The sequence below is a fragment of the Neophocaena asiaeorientalis genome, unplaced genomic scaffold (assembly GCF_003031525.2).
Source record: "Neophocaena asiaeorientalis asiaeorientalis breed wild unplaced genomic scaffold, Neophocaena_asiaeorientalis_V1.1 scaffold419, whole genome shotgun sequence".
Classification (NCBI taxonomy): Eukaryota; Metazoa; Chordata; class Mammalia; order Artiodactyla; family Phocoenidae; genus Neophocaena; species Neophocaena asiaeorientalis.
The window spans coordinates 1-22,379 of NW_020171793.1; the positions used below are offsets into that span (position 1 = coordinate 1).

Sequence of the window (22,379 nt, forward strand, 5' to 3'; positions counted from 1 at the left end):
ATGCAAAGAAAAATCTGATTTCTCTTCACCAGGGGATGAGTCGAACTGTTCTTACAGAAGAGATAACACATGGTGTGAACTCCAGATCCTAGAAAAGGGCCAGGCTCACGATAAGTATTCAACTTTTTGAAAACAAATGAACAATCATTTCCTCTCCTAGATCTTAATACCCTTTCTCTGCTGGCTACTTTCTTTCAGCTTATAAGCATCCTCAATATACTCACTTTAAAAGCCCTCAGACATATGATTCTTTGGGTCTTCTTGTGGGTAACCTAAGTATCTCCCATGCCTTCAAATACCTGTACTGCCAAAAAGCCCAGATCTGTACCTTGGGCCCAGACCTGTCTACCAGGCCCCTCTAAAGCACTGAAGATGAAGTAAGATCCTCTCCCCACCCCCAATCCCTTTCCTACTGTGCTCTGTATCTCACAAAAATATGCAGCTGTAAACCGTCACCCATACTTGCTGCCCTTCCTTTTCTAACTGGTCACCAGGCCCCACCCATTCTCTCTTGGATCTGCAAAATCCATTCAACCTTTTATAACTTAAGTGGGACCCTTAGATTACAATTCACCCTGCACCCAATCAAGTGCCTTCCACATGGAGGGCTGAGTGAGTCTGTAAACCAGAAGTCCATCTCACTGTTCTTTAGGGTTTCCCACAGCCTTCAGGATAAACATCTAAACTTCTGACAGGACAAACAAGGCCCCTTTCTGTTGGGCCCCACTAGGTTTCCAGTATCAACTATCATTTCTTTCCCAAACCCTGAGTTCCAGTCCTGTATCTTAGTTTTGTCATATTTTCTTATATTTCTCCAACTTTGACACACACTGCTCCCTCCTGCCACCCCAGGAGCTTCTACATATCCTTAGAAAGGATGGCACCTCCTCCAAGAAGCCTACCCTGAACTTTCCCTTCCAAGATTCTGTGCTCTGCAAAGGGGAAACATGGGGGGGAGGGATAAATTAGGAATTTGGGATTAACATATACACACGACTATATATAAAATAGGTAATCAACAAGGACCTACTGCATAGCACAAGGAACTCTACTCCATATCCTGTAACAACCTGTATGGGAAAAGAATCTGAAAAAGAATATGTATATGTATAATGGAATCACTTTGCTGTACACCTGAAACTAACACAATATTGTAAATCAACTATGCTCCAATATAAAATAAAAATTAAATTAAAAAAAACATGATTCTGTTCTCTGTAACACCAGAACTCACTTCTTCCCTAGCACTGACTACTGTGCTTGTGTTTACTTGCCGCCCAGTAGAAGGAGACATTACCTAGGGCAGAAGCATCCTCTCCAGCAGCGCTTGGTTCTGACAACTCATTCAAGTGCCAGGATACTCTACACACATAACCTGCTTAATTAATTCTAAGAACCCACAGAAAGGGTGGTTTTGAATGTCATTTTACAAGTGTGGGGATTGTAGTGCAAAAGAAACCTGCCCAGGCCACAGAGAGCATAAACTCCGGAATTCAAACCCTAAGCTGCCTTCACACCAGTGCTCTTTCCACTATATGATAGGACTATTGAAAGAAAATTTTTTTCCTGAGCCCTGTTTTAATGAAAAGGAAATGAAGCTGGGATATATCAATTTCCTAATTGCTTTGGCGTGTACCAGGCAAAGTCATTCAACAGACCAGGTAACATCTGTGAAACAATGAACGATGCTCCAAACTGTGCTAAGTGTTCTACATTGTAGAGTCTATAAGCATTAACAGAGTGCGACCTTGTAACCGCCAGAGAGTGAGTCCTGTTAAGCCCATGTTACAGATGAGAACACTGAGACCTAGAAGCCTTAAGGCACTCGGCCAGGATCACCGAGCCGGCAGGAGTCCTAGGCCACACGCCCCCGTCTAGTGCACGCACACCTGGGCACTGGGCATCGGTTCTAGTGCTCACCCTCCACTTTGTACCATCTAAAACTCTGCTTCGTAGCACCGACACGAGAGCCCCTGGAAGTGGAAAGTACAAACCCGTCTCGCCAAGCCATGGCTGGAAGAAGCTCTGGATACAGATCGGGGGCAGAGGGTGCTCAGGGGTGGTGCCCAGTCCACCCTGCGCAGGCAGTGGGTGTTGAAGTCCAGCAGGCCCTCCCACAGGGAGGCGCCCACGGCGGGCAGAGGCACCAAGTCCTGCAATGCGCAAAGGTCCTCACAGCGCCAGAAAAAAGTCGGCTGCGCTGTCGCGGCACAGCTTCAGTCAGTGATGATGGGCCGAGCGTGGCCTCAGGGACGCTGGCTGCACACAGGATGCCCACACACGCCTGGAAGACCCGGCTGGCCTCCTGGCCCCTCGGGCGGCCATCGCAGTCCAGGGACTGGTAATAAGGATCAAAGTGGTAAAGGTCTTGCATTCTTCTTCTTGCATTATTTCAAAACTGGCATCGCTGGCGTCAGGCAGTCCGGTAACTGGGTCCAGCAGTCCGGTAACTGGGTCCGGCGGACTGGTAAGACCGGTACTTGGGTTCATTTGCCTCTGCCTTATCTGCCTGCCATCTGCTTCCTGAAATGCAAACAGCTACACAGGGTGATTTGCTACAAGACAGTGCAGGGAGCTTAAGCACAAGATGCAGGATGGGAGTGATAGGAACAGGATGTAATTTAGCTTTGTGAAACTTACATCTAGTTACAGACAGTACAGATCAGTAACAGTTTAAATAAAACTAGGATCGATTAACCCTTTCAGGCCAGTTTATGTGTCTTCTCTAGCCTGTTCACTGTCCCCTTTACTTTCCTTATTTTCAGGAGAGGAAAAACTTCATTTCTATTTTTGCTGCAACACTATTATGCTTAGTGAAATAAGTCAAACAGAGAAAGACAAATACGGTATGTTATCATTTGCATGTGGAATCTAAAAAATAAACAATAAATGTAACAGAAAGGAAATGAACGCACAGATGTAGACATCAAAGCAGTGGTTACCAGTGGGTAGAGGGAAGGGGGGAGGGGCAAGATAGGGGTAGGGGAGGGGATGAAAGGCACAAACTACTATGCATAAAATAAATAAGCTATAAGGATAGCCAATGTTTTATAATAACTTTAAATGGAGTATAATCTATAAAAATATTGAATCACTGGGTTCTAATATATTGTTATTACAATATAATGCTGTAAATCAACTATACTTCAATTTAAAAAATGATCACCACAGTACGTCTAGTTAACATCCATTACCATACATAGTAGAAATCTTTTTTTCTTGTGATGAGGACTTTTAAGATCTACTCTCTTAGCAAATTTTAAATATGCAATACGGTATTATTAACTATAGTCACATCCCCAGGACTTATTTATCACTGGCAGTTTGTACATATTGACCACCTTTACCCATTTCACCCACCCTCCACCCCCTGCCTCTATAAGCTTTTTAAAAAATTCCATATAAAGTGAGATCATACAGGATTTTTCTTTCTCTGTCTGACAGATGGGGAAATGCCTTAAGTCCCCCACTTCGGATGACATCTCCTTGCCTCACAAGTCTCAGTCCGACTGGGCTAGCTTTGGCAAGGGGACGGAGCTGGATCAGGAGCCGCTGCTGCCATATCTGGATCAAGTTCCAGTTTTGGTCTATCATCCAACACCTAGCCAGACTCGCCTAGCGTCTCAGCTGAGAGGAACAAAATAGGATAGCTCAAAAGAATAGGCCTCATACAGCATTAGCCTAAAGGAGTTTATGACCCTGGAAGAAACGGATCAGAAAAAAGAATCCAGGGGGCTTCCCTGATGGTGCACTGGCTAAAGACTCCGCACTCCCAATGCAGGGGGCCTGGGTTCGTTCCCTGGTCATGGAACTAGATCCCACACGCATGCCGCAACTAAGAGTTTGCATGCCATGACTAAGGAGCCCACCGGCTGCAACTAAGACCCAGCACAACCAAAACATAAAATCAATCAATAAAATAAAACAAATATTATAAAAAAAGATCCGGGAGTGTGTGATCTGTATGATGGACTTTGTTTATGAGAACCCAATTTGATTTCTGCTGTGTATGCAGATCACCTGGGCTGTACAGATGACTGGCTGATGAGATCCTTCACGTGCCCCTCCTGCATGGAGACAGTTGATGCAGCACTGCTTTTGTCCTACGAGACTAACTGAGCCAGTGTCTCTCACCTGACTTCAAGTGAACCATCATTTTTGGTGGTTTTGATCTTTTCTCGTTGAGCCCAAAGAGCGGGGGATTAGGAATTAAGATCATGCACGAAAGTTTCCTAAAAATTCCTGAACGGCTTCAGATGTTGCGGAAAAGTACGTGATATTTTAGAAATTCAGGGGGAAAAGTAGGATGCTATTTTTATGTAAAGCCTTCCCCCAGTGTTTAAAAATATAATTGTATTTAGATCTTGTTATTGCTCCAGTACATAGGATTTGTGTAAAGTGTTACATCAGCTATACATGTTTCAATTGTGTATAGAAGATTAGGAGAAAGATAGTGGTTGCTTTTCCTAAGTGAGATATCTTTCTTCTTCCCCATACCCAAATTCTTTTCTGAAGTTGCTGGCATTTGGGTCAAGGTTTTATTTAAAGCTACATTTTATAACACTGGCACAAAAAAGGTAGTTTTAAGCTTTTTTGCATAGTTCTTTTTTTTTTTTTAGAATAAACATAGAGCATTTATTTTTTACTTTATAGGAACTCCACAAGTTAAGGTCCCATTGTTCTTTTGCTGTGATTGTTGTTACTACTGATGTTGCTATTTTCTGTCTTTGCTGGTTCTTTCTAATCTACCATTTGTCGTTATTGGCATACAGTCATCTCAGGGTCACAAGATAGCTGCTATAAAACCAAGTATCATATTCTAACAAAACAAGGAGGAAGCAGAAAAAGGGTCCCAATGGTCATTTTCCTAATGCATATTTATCTTTTTTCAGAGAAAAATATCATTCTCATAAGCACAATAACAGCCTTCCCCTAATTTCTCATTTGCCAAAACAGACTGATATGACCAATTCATAAGACAATTCATGGCAAAGAGGGATATGATAATGATTGCCTCAGCCTAACAAGTATTTATCCACGAAAGCTGAATGCTTCACTCCTCAAAGAAATCAACACTTTTCTACATACAAAACACAAGTCTCTTGAAGGGTTCTTCATAAGTGCATTATAGAAGAATTTAGTATGTCATAAGCACTTAAGGATTTGACATTCAACTGTAGTAGTATCCATGTTGGTTAATTTTCTTACAAGCCCCATGATGAGTTTGAGAAAAACTGAAAGAATTACAGGATCAGGTTCTATTAAATCCTTACATGTATCTTGCTTAAGTTTTAGAAAAAGGGTCCCAATGGTCATTTTCCTAATGCATATTTATCTTTTTTCAGAGAAAAATATCATTCTCATAAGCACAATAACAGCCTTCCCCTAATTTCTCATTTGCCAAAACAGACTGATATGACCAATTCATAAGACAATTCATGGCAAAGAGGGATATGATAATGATTGCCTCAGCCTAACAAGGATTTATCCACGAAAGCTGAATGCTTCTCTCCTCAAAGAAATCAACACTTTTCTACATACAAAACACAAGTCTCTTGAAGGGTTCTTCATAAGTGCATTATAGAAGAATTTAGTATGTCATAAGCACTTAAGGATTTGACATTCAACTGTAGTAGTATCCATGTTGGTTAATTTTCTTACAAGCCCCATGATGAGTTTGAGAAAAACTGAAAGAATTACAGGATCAGGTTCTATTAAATCCTTACATGTATCTTGCTTAAGTTTTGGTTCATTAATTTATATCCAACTACATAAAGCAAATTTGGAGGAATAAATAAATAAATAAATAAGATTGAGGTCTCCAAATATTTTCATAGGAAGATGTCCACCATATATTAAATTATAAACCAGAATGTCTAAATACTATACCATTAAATCACATGTACAGTCAGTGCTGTATATCCAACGGTTCCATATCCTGCAGACATGGAAGGCCGACAATACTACACCATTTTACATACGGGACTTGAGCATCCGAGGATTTTGGTATCCATGGGGAGTCCTAAAACCAATCCCCTGCAGATACCAAGGGACCATTGTATATGCTTATATCTGCATTTTTTACGTCTCAAAAAATATGTGCTAAATTATTACTGGTGGTCACCTCTGAGTAGGGGGCAAAATTGCCTTCCCTTCCACTTCATACATTTCTCTGACTGCATTTGTTGCATTCAGCTTACATTACTACTGTAAACAGAACAATTTAAACATGGTCTGCCTCTTGGGGTTGGCAACTCACCTGCAGATGTGGTAGCCAGTCCTGTTTAAACCATGGGTACAGTGGACACCAATAAGTCTGTCTATAAAACAGGGAATATGGAATTAAGTAAGCAAAGTAGATACACTAAAAACAAGTTATACAATTTTCTGAAGAGTAGCGTTTATTAGTTACCAAAACACGACCACTAACCTGAAAAGGAAAAACTCTGAAGAAAGAGTGTTTTTGCAGGAATGTACTATCAAGAATTAACTACTATAAAGTCAAAATTCATTGTCTCTGGGAAATTTTGCATAGCCTCCAATCAGATGCAATAGCATGGACTGGAGAATGCCCATCAGGAACTGACCTGACTATAGAAAAAGGGAGTGGAAACACAAAAACAAAAACAGGCTACCAGACGAATAGAATTTGTTTTTGAGTGAAACAAATGGAATGCCTTCAATTTTAATGCTCAATATTAAAAAGAACAAATGGTTTCTGAAGTGCTCTTGGGGTCCCAAAGCACTTCCATTCCTTCTCTCATTCACTGCTCCTCACATACTATGGGTCTATGTGCTTGTGGACTTCCCGGGTTAACTAGTACCGTTTTTATTTCACAATGAAAAAGTAAGGCTTGAGACGTAAGCCCAAGCTGCACAGCAGGCAAACAGAAAAAAGACTAGAATCGAGTCTCAGATTTTTCCAACTGTGCCACAGTAATTTGTGGTCCAGCACTTAAAAAAAATTATATGAGAAAGTAAATATAAAACATCAACATGTAGCTGATCTCTGCAAAAGGTATGTCTGTGACTAGGTGGTGTCTGGCATTCATCATCTCCTGCCTGGATTACTACCGCCCTATAATTCTAACAGTCTCTTCTATTTCAACTGATCCTCCACATGGAAGATGTTATCTTTTTAAAATATAAACTAGGCTGGATTGCTCTGTTGCTTGAACTTCACTAAGCACAGAATAGAGCCCAGGTTGTTAGCACAGCATTGAGAACTCTTTATAAACAATTATCAGTCTGTCTCTCCAACTGAATTATAAGTTCAAACTATGACTTACATGGACCTACATCATCCACCTCCCTCCTTTGCCCTGACAGCCTCCCCTGATCTCATTCTCTACTGCCCTGCCCGCACTCACTTTCCCCTGTCCAGCCACACTGGCTTCCTTACTATTCCTCAAACATGCCAAGCACAGTCGTGCCTCAGGGACTTTGCACCTACTATTCCTTCTGCTTCAGAACACACCCTCCCACCCCATCTCCACTCTCCCAGATATCCAATGGCTTGTTTCTCACTTCAAGGCTCTGCTCCATCGACATCTTAATAGAGGGGACTTCCCTGATCACCTACCACATTCCCTCACCTCTTCATCTTCTTTTGTTATTCTCCAAAGCATTTACCACCGCTTGACACTCCACATATTGACTTATTTATTCATCTCTCTCCCCCACTACAATGGAAAGTACGTAAGGGCAAGAACTTTGTTCTCTTCCTACTTCCTAGAACAGCGCCTTCAACTTAGAAGGTGTTATACAAGTATTTGCTGAAAATGAATGTATGACTTCTTTGCCCTTTCACACTACCCTCTAGTCACACCAGAGGCTGCCCCTCCAGAGCACAAGTTCAAGCCCTGTGCCTTTTGTACCTGTCCCCAATACCTGGGCTGTCCTTTCCTCATTCCGGCAAAATAACATACATATTTCCTAGCTCTGACCACTGAAAAAGTCTAGAGACAACTGATGTCATGTCAAAAGGACTCAGGAGTCACCGAGAAGCTCCAACTGGCCAAAGATAGGGCCTCAGTTAGAATAATAACTGTAACAGAGTCCACGGTGATAGGAGTAAATAAAATTTTACAAAACTGGTCAACACTGGAGGATATTTGTGAATCAACTCATTATTTTGAAAACTGTTAAATAAAAGAAGAGAAATAAATATGATTTACCTATGTTTTACCACAATAAAAAAAAAAAGGAATAACAGAGCTGAAATTTCAATTCTTCCTTTTCCGAGAGTCAGTTTCATCGTCTGTAAAATTAGTAATTGTAGTTGTCTATCCTCTGAGCTTAGTGCAGAGTAAGCACTCAGTAGGAGATATCAGTACTACTTCCACTTCAAGAGCAAAGGATTGCTGTGAAGATTAACTAAGTCAATGGATATGAAAGAACTTTCTAAATGACAAACTGCTCCACAAATATTAAAAGACATTAGGTGTTACTGTCTCCCAAGGCCATGGAACAGGTCAGAAGAAGGATAATTCTTTTTTTTTTTTTTTTAGAAGGATAATTCTTTTGCACTGGAATGTCCTACATGGGCCAAGAGTGGGTTTCTGTACTATATCAGAAGGCATTAGGAAAAGGAAGCATAAAACTTAGAGCACAATTGTCTTTTACAGTGATGCTTAAACATGCTCAGGCAACTGCTTAAAATAAGTGCTAAAGACATAATGGACATACCTTTCTTTCTTTTTAGGATACTATTGTAACTACTAAAAGTTTACTTCATTTTCAAAATATAGAACATGGAAGCTTATAGAATTTCTTCAGCACATCTAGAGCCAACTGCCAAATACTATAGTTCAATTCATATCTTTAATCTCATTTTGAAACAGCAATTACAAATGTGTACTTAAGGAAACCACTAGCTTCCCTTTTTGAACCCATGAGAGAAGGCCAGGATTCACCTTAGCATAAGATGATAACTACTGAACTACTATGAATTAGTACAGTATCAGAAAGAAGGTCATTTTCAATCACGGCTTCCATCTACCTCTGGCTTGTAATAGCGGCGAGTATTTGGTAAGTCAATCATCAGCCCAAGTTCTTCATTCTGTCCTTGGATTTTGTTAAGAGATCCAAGGGGGAGAAACGTTCTTCTGGAGCAAGATTCTTTTCAAAACTCTGTCAGAAAGAATAAAATAAGGAAGAACATATGTTTAAAATCCTTTACTACATTATCCATTTATTCAAAACCTGTGATGCTAACATATGAAATTCAAAGTAAAGTTTCCTCCTCTGGAGTTTACAAGTGATATTACAATCCTTTCTTCCAGAGAGATTAGACGGAAGAAAATAAGCTCACTTCTATATAGTTATTTCTATGTTTGTTTATTTCATGTTGGTCTCCTAACCTGACTGTAAACTCCCAGAAGGCAGGGACCACATCAATTTTGCCCACCACTGTATTGCCAGCTCCAAGCAGAGTGCCTGTAAATAGACACATAAATAAATACTTCTTGAATATCTATCTATATGAAGGATGGCTAAATATTCTTTTATGTATTTGGTTTATTTATGTACTCTGTTCGATTGATCTGTTTGGTTATTCAAGTGCCAGCAACACAATTTTCTTTTTAAATTAGTAGACTAGTTTTAGAGCAGTTTGAGTTTCACAGCAAAACCGAGCAATATGTACACAGTTCCCAGTTATACTCTCTCTCCTTCATCCCACACTGCCTTCCCCATTATCAACATGCCATACCAGTGTGCTTCATTCGTTAGAATTCATGAACCAACACTGACACATCGTTATCAATCAAAGTCCATAGTTTATTGCATTCATGGTACAAGTAACTGACTATTTCTTTATTTCTAGTATAGTCATCCCCAAACATTTACATACTGAGATACATATTACTTTCTTATAAATTACTTTATTCTTTATTTATAGTTAGGGCATTGCATTGTTTTTTTTTGTTTTTTAATTAAGTACAAAAGTAGGTTGTATTTATCTATGAATTCCATTTCTGGATAGTAAAAGAGGTATTAAAAAGTATTTGCTATAAAAAGGGAAAATGGAGTACGATGGGGTTGAGAGCCAGGGCTCTATATGGAGAATTCAGATTTCTGAAAGAATACGGTATTAACTTTTGCTTACCTTTTTTTAAGGAACTTTGAAAGCAATGAAATGAGTCCCAGGCATCCGCTGTTCAACTGGGAGATAGTCTTTCCACCTGTTAATATATTTTTTGTTAGGCAAATTTTATGTTAGGCTGTCTCCCTGCATAGGATGAATGCGCCTTGAAAATGGAAATCATATCCCTCTAGGGTAGGTCCCTCTTCTTTCTGCTTTGCATTTTGCTGCTCCACTTATTCAACCCCACCTAGTAATAACCTATACTTCCCTTGTTCCTGTTTTCCCATCTTGAAAACAGATAAAAGGCAACAAAACAATGTAAAGGTCTCAACAAATAAGGGATATCTAAAACCAGAGATGGCCAGAACTTCTGTATCCCTGATAAAACCTAGCCCGCTGTTGACTACTAAGGTATCATTAATACATGCGTGTTGACTGAAATAGTTTAATCTCAATTCTTCCACTTCACAATTTACTTTTAGTCTTTATACAAAACCTGATAATAAAATTCCTTAATGCTAGGAAACACAGTGAAAAATAATATCTGAACTGACTTTTGTAAGATTAGTTCGAAAATTCGGCAGTACCGGTGCGTTTTTTCACTCAAACTTAGTTCCAGTAACAATTACTCACATTTTCTGTGCCTAAACAACACAGCTTGAGGAACTGAAGGGGATTCCATTCTGGTAATTAAGGAGGGTCCCCAACACTGACAGTCCCATCTTAAAAAGCTGTCTCTCTGCATTTTACCCGAGGAGCAATGGCCAGAGCCTCCCTTTTAAAACGATGGGGAGAAATCAGAACATCACACACAGTCCCTTTCAGCTACTGTGAACTGAGTCGCGAGACGACCAATACCCCCTAGCACAGCGCGGACGGGCCAGCGCGCGGAGGCAACAGTCACAGGAGACAACACAAGATACGAAACCCAGGCCCAGGGGCCAAGCCGTATTACCTTTCCGAGATGTGCTTTCCGCCCTTCCTCCTGGCCGACGAACGTCCGTCCGGAAAAGCCGCGACGCTGACCCCAGCGCCCACGGGCATGATGCCACTGGCTCATGCGATCCCCAAGATGCCGCCCACCCAATGCCAAGAGTGCAAAAGTCGCCAACCCGGCGCCCCCGGTGCCAGGGCCCCGAACCACAAGCGCCTAGGCACAAACCCACGCAGCTCGCGGCCCTCCTTCTACTGCGCATGCGCCATCGCGCGTCGAGATGACGTCATTACGCCGGCCGACTGAGACGCTTCCTTAGTAAAGAGGAGTCTGACGCCTGCGATTCCCTCCCTTGCCGGAAGATGGTAGCAGAGGTCCATTAGTTCGTGTGTTTACCCTTCAGAATTCTAATCATATGGCACATGGAAAGTTGTCCCACTCTTCCAGTATCTTGTGTGGTTCTTTCAGATATTTCCCAAGTGCTTACATTCACACTTGTTGTATCTTGTATGTAAGTATTTCTACGTAGTGGAGATCCTGTATTTTATGCAAGAGCAGCATAGTATACATAGTCTACAATCTGTCTTGGATAGTGATCTTCCCAGTCAATTTTTGTGTACATACATTCCATTCTCTTTAATAGCTGCATCACATTACATAATTTACATGGCCAGTCCAATATTGATGCACTTTTAGTTTTCAGTTTGGGGGTATTTTGTTTGTTTTTTGTTTCTGTCCTCTTACAGATAGGCTGCAATGTGAACCTCTTTATATATGTGTATAGCTATATATAAATTTCTAGAACTAGAATTTCTGGAAAGAAAGAGATGCAAACTTAAAATATTGATTTTCAATCAATCTAATCTGCCTAATCAACCTTCAAAAATATTCTATCAACTTATACTCCACTCACAGTGAAACATTTATTGGGTTTCTATTATGTGCCTGGTATCATGCTGGAGGTTGACAGTATATATTTACATTTTAGACAATACCAAAAAATGCCTGAGAGAGATAAGAGTGGAGCTCAAGTATAACATTTCCTCACAGTATCAGGCATAGGGATCTGTACCTGTTAGAAAAACTATGAATCCTGCCACAAGTGGAACAGCAAAGAACAGCATGTCCTACAGTAGGTCTGAAGGTATAATAGCATACTAAATTCCATTGTTATTTATAATAACAAATGTTTTTTGTTAGTTTTACTTTTCAGTTTCTAATTTCTGAAAGTATCTTACATACACTGGTAGTAATCTTCACAACCAGGTTTAAAGGGAGGGTGCTAGGAAGAAATTCAATCGTTTCTAGTTTTAGATTTTATCTATAAGGAAGAGCTATTATTCACCAATTTGATCTCTGTAGTTACTCTCTAATACAGTTATTAATTAATAGGTATAAAAGCTTAATAATTCCCTTAACATTTCTTGGGAATAATTTTAGATTCGTAGAAAAGTTGCACAGATAGTACAGAGTATTCCCTTTACCCAGTTACCCCTAGTGTTAACATCTTTCATAACTATGGTACATTTTTCAAAACTATGAAATTAACATTGTTGCAATATTGTTAAGTAAAGTATAGATTTTATTCAGATTTCACACTTTTCCCACTAATGTCCTTTTTCTGTTCCAGGATCCTATCCAGTACACCATATTGTATTTAGTCATCATATTTCTTTAATCTCCTCTGATCTGTAACAGTTGTCCAGTCTTTCCTTTTTTTCTCATGATCTTTAGACTCCACTTTAAAGAGTACTAATGAAGTATTTTGTAGAATGTCCCTAAATTTGGATTTGTATGGTACTTTATTATAATTATACTTAAGTTATGGGCTTTGGGGAAGAATTCCACAGGATTATAGTCCCCTTTTAATCATATATGATTTTTCTAGTTCTTTAATTTTGTACTTATATGATAGATGTTCACTAAACTTGGAATAATCACTTCATGATAACAACATGACATTGCTGGTGATGTTAACCTTGATCATTTTGTTAAGCTTTCTCCAACCAAGTTTCTCCACTGTAAAGTTGCTATTTTCCTCTTTCCATACTCTCTGGAAGTGAGTTACTAAGTCTAGCCTACACATAAGGGGAAGGGAATTAAATTCCGTCTCCTAGAGGAAGGAATATCCACCCATTATTTGGAATTCTTTTTTAAGGAAAATGTGTCCCTTCTCACACATTGAGCTCTAACCATGTTATTGTGACATATTTACAATTAGGCTTAGGGCTAGCCTTAGGCTTAGAGTTAGGTTTGTGGTTGAAGTTAAAGCTATGATTATGGTTAAGATTAGATCTGAGGCTAAAGCTAAGGCTAGGATTAATGCCAATGTTAGAGTTAAGGTTAATATTAGGGTTATTGCTAGGGCTAGGACAAGGGATAGAGCTAGGGTTAGCTGAACCTCAAATTTTGAGGTTCAAGATCTGGATCTAAGAGTAGGTCCTTTTTCAAATTCTAGTTCCAATGTCCAGGTCAGGTCTAAATCCATATCCAAGATCCTGAGTCCAAAGAAAAGTTCTAAGTTAAGTTTAGAATCCTGGTGTAGGTCCAAAATGATATAATCATAGAATTTTTCTTCTATAGCCAGCTGATGTGACGGTTTCATGAATTTATTTTTGCATGTTGAAACAAACTTACGTGTATGGTATAAATCCCATTTGGTCACGTGTATATTTTTAAAATACATTGTTGTATTTGATATGCTATTATTTTTTTGATATGCTATTATTTTGTTGAGAAATATTGCATCTATGTTCATAAAAGATATTAGTGTTTAGTTTTCCTTTCTTGTAATGTCTTAGTCTGGTTTTGGTATTGGGGTAATGCTGGCCTCATAGAATGAGTTAGGAAGTATTCCCTTTGCCTCTGTCTTCTGAAAAGGATTGTAGAGAATTGGTACAATTTCTTCTTTAAATGTTTGTTAGAATACACCAGTTAAGTCTGGTGGTTTTTTTGGAATGTTATTATTTATTCAATTTCTTTAATAGATATAGGCCTAATCAGATTGTTTATTTCTTCTTGTGTGAGATTTGGAAGGCTGTGTCTTTCAAGGAATTGGTACATAGTTGTTCATAATGTTCTTTTAATGTCCTTGGAATCTGTAGTAATGTCCCCTTTTTCATTCCTGATATTAGTAATTCATATCTTCTCTCTCTCTTTTTTTCCCTTAGCCTGGCTAGAGGTTTATTGATTTTATTGATCTTTCCAAAGAACCAGCTTTTGGTTTCATCGATTTTCTCTACTGGGACTTGTTTTTTTTATTTCATTGACTTCTGTTCTGTTCATTATTTCTTTTCTTCTCTTTACTTTAGATTTCATTTGCTCTTCTTTTTCTATTTCCTAAACTGATAAGTTATTGATTTTAGAGCTTTCTTTTTTTCTAGTTCTTTAATTTTGTACTTATATGATAGATGTTCACTAAACTTGGAATAATCACTTCATGATGTTTAAAAATCAAATCATTATGCTGTATACCTTAAATTCATACATTGTTGTATGTCAATATATCTCAATAAAAGAAGAAAAAAATGAATAAAATAAAAATTGCTTTCTACATATTTTTTCTTTTCTGTTCTATGCATTCAATGCTATAAATTTCCTTTTAAGCACTACTTTCACTGCATTCCACACATTTTGATGAGTTCTGTTTTCGTTTTTATTTAGTTCCAATTATTTAAATTTTTTTTCTTTAGATTTCTTCCTTGACTCATGTGTATTTAGAACTGTGTTGTTTAATCTCCATGTATTTGGTGATTTTCCAGTTATATTTCTGTTATTTACTTCTAGTTTAATCCATTGTGTTCTGAGAGCAGACACTGTATGATTTCTTTTCTTTTAAATTTTTTAAGGTGTACTTTATGGCCCAGAATGTGGTTATATTGGTAAATGTTCCACATGAATTTGAGAAGAATGTGAATTCTGCTGTTGAAGTAGTTTACAAGTATCAACTATTTGATTCATGGTACGGTTGAGTTCAGCAACGTCCTTACTGATTTTCTGCCTGCTGGATCAGTCCATTTCTGTAAGAGGAATGTTGAAGTCTCCAACTATGATAGTAGATTCATCTATTTCTCCTTGCAGTTCTATCAATTTCTGCCTCATGTACTTTAAGGCTCTGTTGTTAGGTACATACACATTAAAAGTTGCATGTCTTCTTGGAGAATGGATCCCTTTATCATTACGAAATGATTTTTTAAAATTCCTGTTAACTTTCCTTGCTCTGAGATTCATATAGCTATTCCTGCTTTCTTTTGATTACTCTTTCTTTTGTTATCATTTTCTCCATCTATTTACTTTTAATCTACATGTGTCTTCACATTTAAAGTAGGTTTCTTTAAATAGACACCATATAGTTAGGTCTTATTTTTTGATCCACTCTGACAATCTCTGTATTTTAATTGGTGCATTTAGACCATTGACATTTAAAGTGATTATTGATATAGTCAGATTAATATCTACCATATTTGTTACTGTTTTTTGTCACCCTCATTCTTTGTATTTTTGTCTTACACTATTCTTCTTCCATTCACAGTTTATTTCATATGATTCTATTTTCTCTCTTTAGTACGTGAGTTACACTTTTTAAAGAATTACTTTTTTGTTTGTTTGTTTACTGGTTGCCCTGGAATTTGCAGTATACATTTACAATTAATCAAGGTCCACTTTCAAATAACACTACACCACTTCACATGTACCTTGTAATAAAAGCAATAATCCTAATTCTTCCTTCATGTCCCTTTTGTCATTGCTGCCATTCGTTTCATTTATATATAAGCATATATACATGAGCATTATGTATGTTTATACATTACATAAGATATGTAATCATACATAATCAAATACATTGTGTTGATATTATTATTTTGAACAAACTTTTGTCTATCAGATCAGTTAAGAATAAGAAAAATGAAAAACTTAATTTTACCTTCACATTTCTTCTTCAACACTTTCTGTTTTGTGTAGATCTGAGCTTCTGACTTAATTCCATTATCTCTAGAGAACTTCTTTTAATATTTCTTGCAAGGTAGGTCTACTGGCAACAAATTTTCTCAATTTTTGTTTGTCTGAGAAAGTCTTTATTTCTCCTTCACTTTTTTTTTTTAAAAAACATCTTTATTGGGGTATAATTGCTTTACAATGGTGTGTTAGTTTCTGCTTTATAACAAAGTGAATCAGCTATACATATACATATGTTCCCATATGTCTTCCCTCTTGCGTCTCCCTCCCTCCCACTCTCCCCATCCCACCCCTCCAGGCTGTCACAAAGCACCGAGCTAATATCCCTGTGCCTTGCGGCTGCTTCCCCCCAGCTATCTACCTTACTACATTTGTTAGTGTGTATATGTCCATGACTCTCTCTCGCCCTGTCAAAACTCACCCTTCCCCCTCCCCATATCCTCAAGTCCGTTCTCCAGTAGGTCTGCGTCTTTATTCCTGTCTTACCCCTAGGTTCTTCATGACATTTTTTCCCCTTAAATTCCATATATATGTGTTAGCATACGGTATTTGTCTTTTTCTTTCTGACTTACTTCACTCTGTATGACAGACTCTAGGTCTATCCATCTCATTACAAATAGCTCAATTTCATTTCTTTTTAAGGCTGAGTAATATTCCATTGTGTATATGTGCCACATCTTCTTTATCCATTCATCCGATGATGGGCGCTTAGGTTGTTTCCATCTCCGGGCTATTGTAAATAGAGCTGCAATGAACATTTTGGTACATGACTCTTTTTGAATTTTGGTTTTCTCAGGGTATATGCCCAGTAGTGGGATTGCTGGGTCATATGGTAATTCTATTTGTAGTTTTTTAAGGAACCTCCATACTGTTCTCCATATCTCCTTCACTTTTGAAGGATAACTTCAGAGTACAGAATTCTGGGTTGGTTCAACACTGTAAATATTTCACTCCACTCCCTTCTTTCATGATATGTAATTCTTATCTTTGCTCTTCTATAGGGGTGTGTTTTATTTCCTCTGGCTTCTTCAGGATTTTTTCTTTATCTCTGATTTTCTAGTTTGAAGATATGTCTGGGTGTAATGATTTCATAATTTATCCTGGTGTTCTCTGAACTTCCTGGATCTGTAATTTGTGCCTGACATTAATTTGGGGAAATAGTCATTATTTTTTCAAATATTTCTTCTTCTTCCTTCCTTCCTCCCTACCTCCCTCCTTCTTTCTTTCTTTCTTTCTTGCTTGCTTTCCTTCCTTCCTTCTCTTTCTTTCTTCTTTCTTCTCCTTCTAGTATTTCTACCACATGTATGTTGCAACTTCTTTTTTTGTCCCATTTTCCTTGGATATTTTGTTCTCCCCCCTTCAGTCTTTATTCTCTTTGATTTTTGTTTTATATGTTTCTGATTGAGATATTCTCAAGCTCAGAGATTCTTTTCCAGCCATGTCCAGTCTACTAATAAGCCTATCAAAGGCATTCTTTGTTGCTGTTACAGTGTTTTTGGTCTTCTGTCATTTCTTTCTAGTTCTTCCATCTCTTTGCTTACATTACCCATCTGTTCTTGCATGTTGTCTACTTTATGCACTACAGTCCTTGCCATATTAATCATATTGATTTTAAATTCTCGGTTTGATAGTTCCAACATCTTGCCATGTCTGGTTTAATGCTTGCTCTTTCTCTTCAAATTTTAATTTTTGCCTTTTAATATGCCCTTTAATATTTTTTCTTGATAGCTGGATGTGAAATGGTGGGTAAAAGGAACTGTTGTAAATAGGCCTTTAGTAATGTAGTTGTAAGGTGTAGAGGGAAGTTCTATAGTCTTATGATGAGGTCTCGGTCTTTTTCTGAGCCTATGCTTCTGCTATGAAGTTCACAAGTGTTTCTCAGGTCTTTTTCTCCTCCTTAGCTAGGACAGGATAAATAGAGTGAGTTGGAATAGGGTTATTTCCCTTCCCTCTGGATCAGTCAGGCTGTTAATACCCCAGAAGGTTAGGCTATGGTTAACTAGTTTCTTCTAAGGGCAGGTCTTGTTAAGAACAGAATGTTCTGGTGTATTTTGAAATGGTTCCTCCTCCACCCCTCCCCCCACTCTCTGGGCTAGAAACATAAGATTTCCCCCCAGTATTTACCATGAGGACCTGGTCAAGCTCCTGGTGGTAAATCTCATGAAACTGTGGGGACCCTCCTAAGACTGGGTCTTCCTGCAGTTTTTAACTCTCAAAGTTGTTCACACTGAGCCTCCAGCAATTCATCAATTATGATTCAGTGTTTCCTACCCCAGCACTGGTTCCTAAGGTAGTTTCTGTTCATGAGTCTCTGCTCCCATAAGCTGTGACTTCATATATTCATCTGTCTGTGTCTCCAATCTTGAGGGCAGCAATTTGTTCTCCCATCTCTTATGGACACAAGAATAGCTTTTGAGTTTTCAGTCTCCAGCTTTTTACTTGTTATTAGGATGGAGCTCCTTATATGCAGAACTAGAAACTGGAATTTTTGTTTGTTCCCTTTACTTATGACTAGTGCTTCTGATATAGAGTTTAACAATTCACTTATTGAAGAACATTTAGATTGATTCCAGGTTTGGCTCTTACAAATAAAACTGCTATGAACATTCATGTACAGGGGTTTGTGTGAACATAAGTTCTCATTTCTCTGGGATAAATGTCCCAGAGTGCAGTTGCTGCGTCATATGGTAATTGCATGTTCAATTTTATAGGAAAGTGCCAAACTGTTTTCCAGAGTGACTGTAATCTTTAATATGTGTGTGTGTGTGTTTACTGTGAAATGATCAGCTACTTAACATCCATCAGCACACAGTAATTTTTTTCTTGTGATGAGAACTTTTAAGATTTACTCTCAGCAACTTTCAAATAGACAACAAAGTATTATTAACAATAGTCACTATGCTGTACATAACATCCCCATGATTTATTTATTTTATGACCGGTGTTTGTACCTTTGACCACCCTCACCCAGTTTTGCCACCCCCACCTCTGAAAACCACCAATCTTTCTCTCTGTTCTCTTATTTATGAGTTTGATTTTTCTTTTTTAGCTTTTTAGATTCCACATATAAGTGAGATCATACAGTATTTGTTTTTCTGTCTGATTTATTCACTTAGCATAAATGTGCTTCAGTCATGTTGTTACAAATGGCAAGATTACCTTTTTTAATGGCTGAATAACATTCTTGTGTGTGTGTGTGTGTATACACACATATATCTGGCTGTTCAGTTTTCCCACTTATTGAAGAATGGTCCATTTCCAATTGTATATTCTTGGCTCCTTTGTTGTAAATTAATTGTGTGAGTTTATTTCTGGGCTCTTTATTCTGTTCCATTGGTCTGTGTGTCTGTTTTAATGCCAATATCATACATTTTGATTATAATATCTTTGTATATAGTTTGAAATCAGGGAATGTGATGCCCTAGCTTTGTCCTTTCTCAAGATTGCTTTGGCTGCTCAGGGTCTTCTGTGGTTCCATACAAATTTTAGGATTGTTCTATTATTGTGGAAAATGCCATTGGAACATTGATCAGGATTGCATTGAATCTATAGGTTGCTTTGTGTAGTATGGACATTTTGGCAATATTAATTCTTCCAACCCATAAACATGGAATATCTTTCCATATATTTGTGTCTTTTTCAGTTTCTTTCATCAATGGCTTATAGTTTTCAGTGTACAGGTCTTTCACCTCTTTGGTTAAATTTATTCCTAGATATTTTATTCTTTTTGATGCAATTGTAAATGGGATTGTTTCTTTAATTTATCTTTCCGATAGTTTGTTATTGGTGTACAGAACTGCAACTGATTTTTGTACAATTATCCCTTGGTATCCTCAGGCATCTGGTTCCAGGACCCCTGTAAATACCCAAATCCACGGATGCTGAAGTCCCTTATATAAAATGGCACAGTATTTGCATATAACCTACACACTTTCTCCTATATACTTTAAATAATTTCTAGATTACTTATAATACTTAATACAATGTAAAATGTGGGGACCCTCCTAAGACTGGGTCTTCCTGCAGTTTTTAACTCTCAAAGTTGTTCACACTGAGCCTCCAGCAATTCATCAATTATGATTCAGTGTTTCCTACCCCAGCACTGGTTCCTAAGGTAGTTTCTGTTCATGAGTCTCTGCTCCCATAAGCTGTGACTTCATATATTCATCTGTCTGTGTCTCCAATCTTGAGGGCAGCAATTTGTTCTCCCATCTCTTATGGACACAAGAATAGCTTTTGAGTTTTCAGTCTCCAGCTTTTTACTTGTTATTAGGATGGAGCTCCTTATATGCAGAACTAGAAACTGGAATTTTTGTTTGTTCCCTTTACTTATGACTAGTGCTTCTGATATAGAGTTTAACAATTCACTTATTGAAGAACATTTAGATTGATTCCAGGTTTGGCTCTTACAAATAAAACTGCTATGAACATTCATGTACAGGGGTTTGTGTGAACATAAGTTCTCATTTCTCTGGGATAAATGTCCCAGAGTGCAGTTGCTGCGTCATATGGTAATTGCATGTTCAATTTTATAGGAAAGTGCCAAACTGTTTTCCAGAGTGACTGTAATCTTTAATATGTGTGTGTGTGTGTTTACTGTGAAATGATCAGCTACTTAACATCCATCAGCACACAGTAATTTTTTTCTTGTGATGAGAACTTTTAAGATTTACTCTCAGCAACTTTCAAATAGACAACAAAGTATTATTAACAATAGTCACTATGCTGTACATAACATCCCCATGATTTATTTATTTTATGACCGGTGTTTGTACCTTTGACCACCCTCACCCAGTTTTGCCACCCCCACCTCTGAAAACCACCAATCTTTCTCTCTGTTCTCTTATTTATGAGTTTGATTTTTCTTTTTTAGCTTTTTAGATTCCACATATAAGTGAGATCATACAGTATTTGTTTTTCTGTCTGATTTATTCACTTAGCATAAATGTGCTTCAGTCATGTTGTTACAAATGGCAAGATTACCTTTTTTAATGGCTGAATAACATTCTTGTGTGTGTGTGTGTGTATACACACATATATCTGGCTGTTCAGTTTTCCCACTTATTGAAGAATGGTCCATTTCCAATTGTATATTCTTGGCTCCTTTGTTGTAAATTAATTGTGTGAGTTTATTTCTGGGCTCTTTATTCTGTTCCATTGGTCTGTGTGTCTGTTTTAATGCCAATATCATACATTTTGATTATAATATCTTTGTATATAGTTTGAAATCAGGGAATGTGATGCCCTAGCTTTGTCCTTTCTCAAGATTGCTTTGGCTGCTCAGGGTCTTCTGTGGTTCCATACAAATTTTAGGATTGTTCTATTATTGTGGAAAATGCCATTGGAACATTGATCAGGATTGCATTGAATCTATAGGTTGCTTTGTGTAGTATGGACATTTTGGCAATATTAATTCTTCCAACCCATAAACATGGAATATCTTTCCATATATTTGTGTCTTTTTCAGTTTCTTTCATCAATGGCTTATAGTTTTCAGTGTACAGGTCTTTCACCTCTTTGGTTAAATTTATTCCTAGATATTTTATTCTTTTTGATGCAATTGTAAATGGGATTGTTTCTTTAATTTATCTTTCCGATAGTTTGTTATTGGTGTACAGAACTGCAACTGATTTTTGTACAATTATCCCTTGGTATCCTCAGGCATCTGGTTCCAGGACCCCTGTAAATACCCAAATCCACGGATGCTGAAGTCCCTTATATAAAATGGCACAGTATTTGCATATAACCTACACACTTTCTCCTATATACTTTAAATAATTTCTAGATTACTTATAATACTTAATACAATGTAAATGTTATATAAATAGTTGCTGGCATGCAGCAAATTTGCATTTTGCTTTTTGAAAATTTCTGGAATTTTTTAAATGAACGTTTTCAGTCTGCAGTTGTTTGAGTCCACAGATGCAGAACCCAAGGATATAGACAGAGGGTCAACTGTTCAATGATTTTGTGTTCTGGAACTTTACTGAATTTGTTTATTAGTTCCAATAGTTTTTTGTGGAATCTTTAGGGTTTTCTATATGTAATATCATGTCATCTGCAAATAGTGACAGTTTTACTTCTTTCTTTCTGATTAGGATGCCTTCCCCCCCGCCACAATTGCTCTGGCTAGGACTTTCAATGTTATTTTGAATAAAGCTGGTGAGAGTGGGCATCCTTGTCTTATTCCTGATCTTAGAGAAAAAGCTCTAAGCTTTTCACCACTGAGTATGATGTAAGCTGTAGGTTTGTTATATATGGGCTTTATCATGTTGAGGTACATTCCCTCTATACCAAGTGTGTTGAGAGATTTTATCATAAATGAATGTTGAAAAATTTCAAATGTTTTTTCTGCATCTATTGAGATAATCATACCATTTTTTATTCTTCATTTTGTTAATG

General features: G+C 37.7%; 1 long non-coding RNA gene and 1 pseudogene across 1 annotated transcript; one reads left to right on the top strand and one right to left on the bottom strand.

Annotated features, from left to right (window-relative positions):
* Positions 1-3,375: 3,375 nt before the first annotated feature.
* On the top strand, positions 3,376-5,264 carry LOC112394749 (RING finger protein 11-like; annotated as a pseudogene).
* Positions 5,265-8,896: 3,632 nt separating this feature from the next.
* On the bottom strand, positions 8,897-11,257 carry LOC112394697 (uncharacterized). The gene is made up of 3 exons (XR_003002191.1): positions 11,043-11,257; positions 10,109-10,184; positions 8,897-9,132 (listed from the first exon to the last, which is right to left on the bottom strand). It is a non-coding gene; the product is annotated as an uncharacterized LOC112394697 (long non-coding RNA).
* Positions 11,258-22,379: the final 11,122 nt, after the last annotated feature.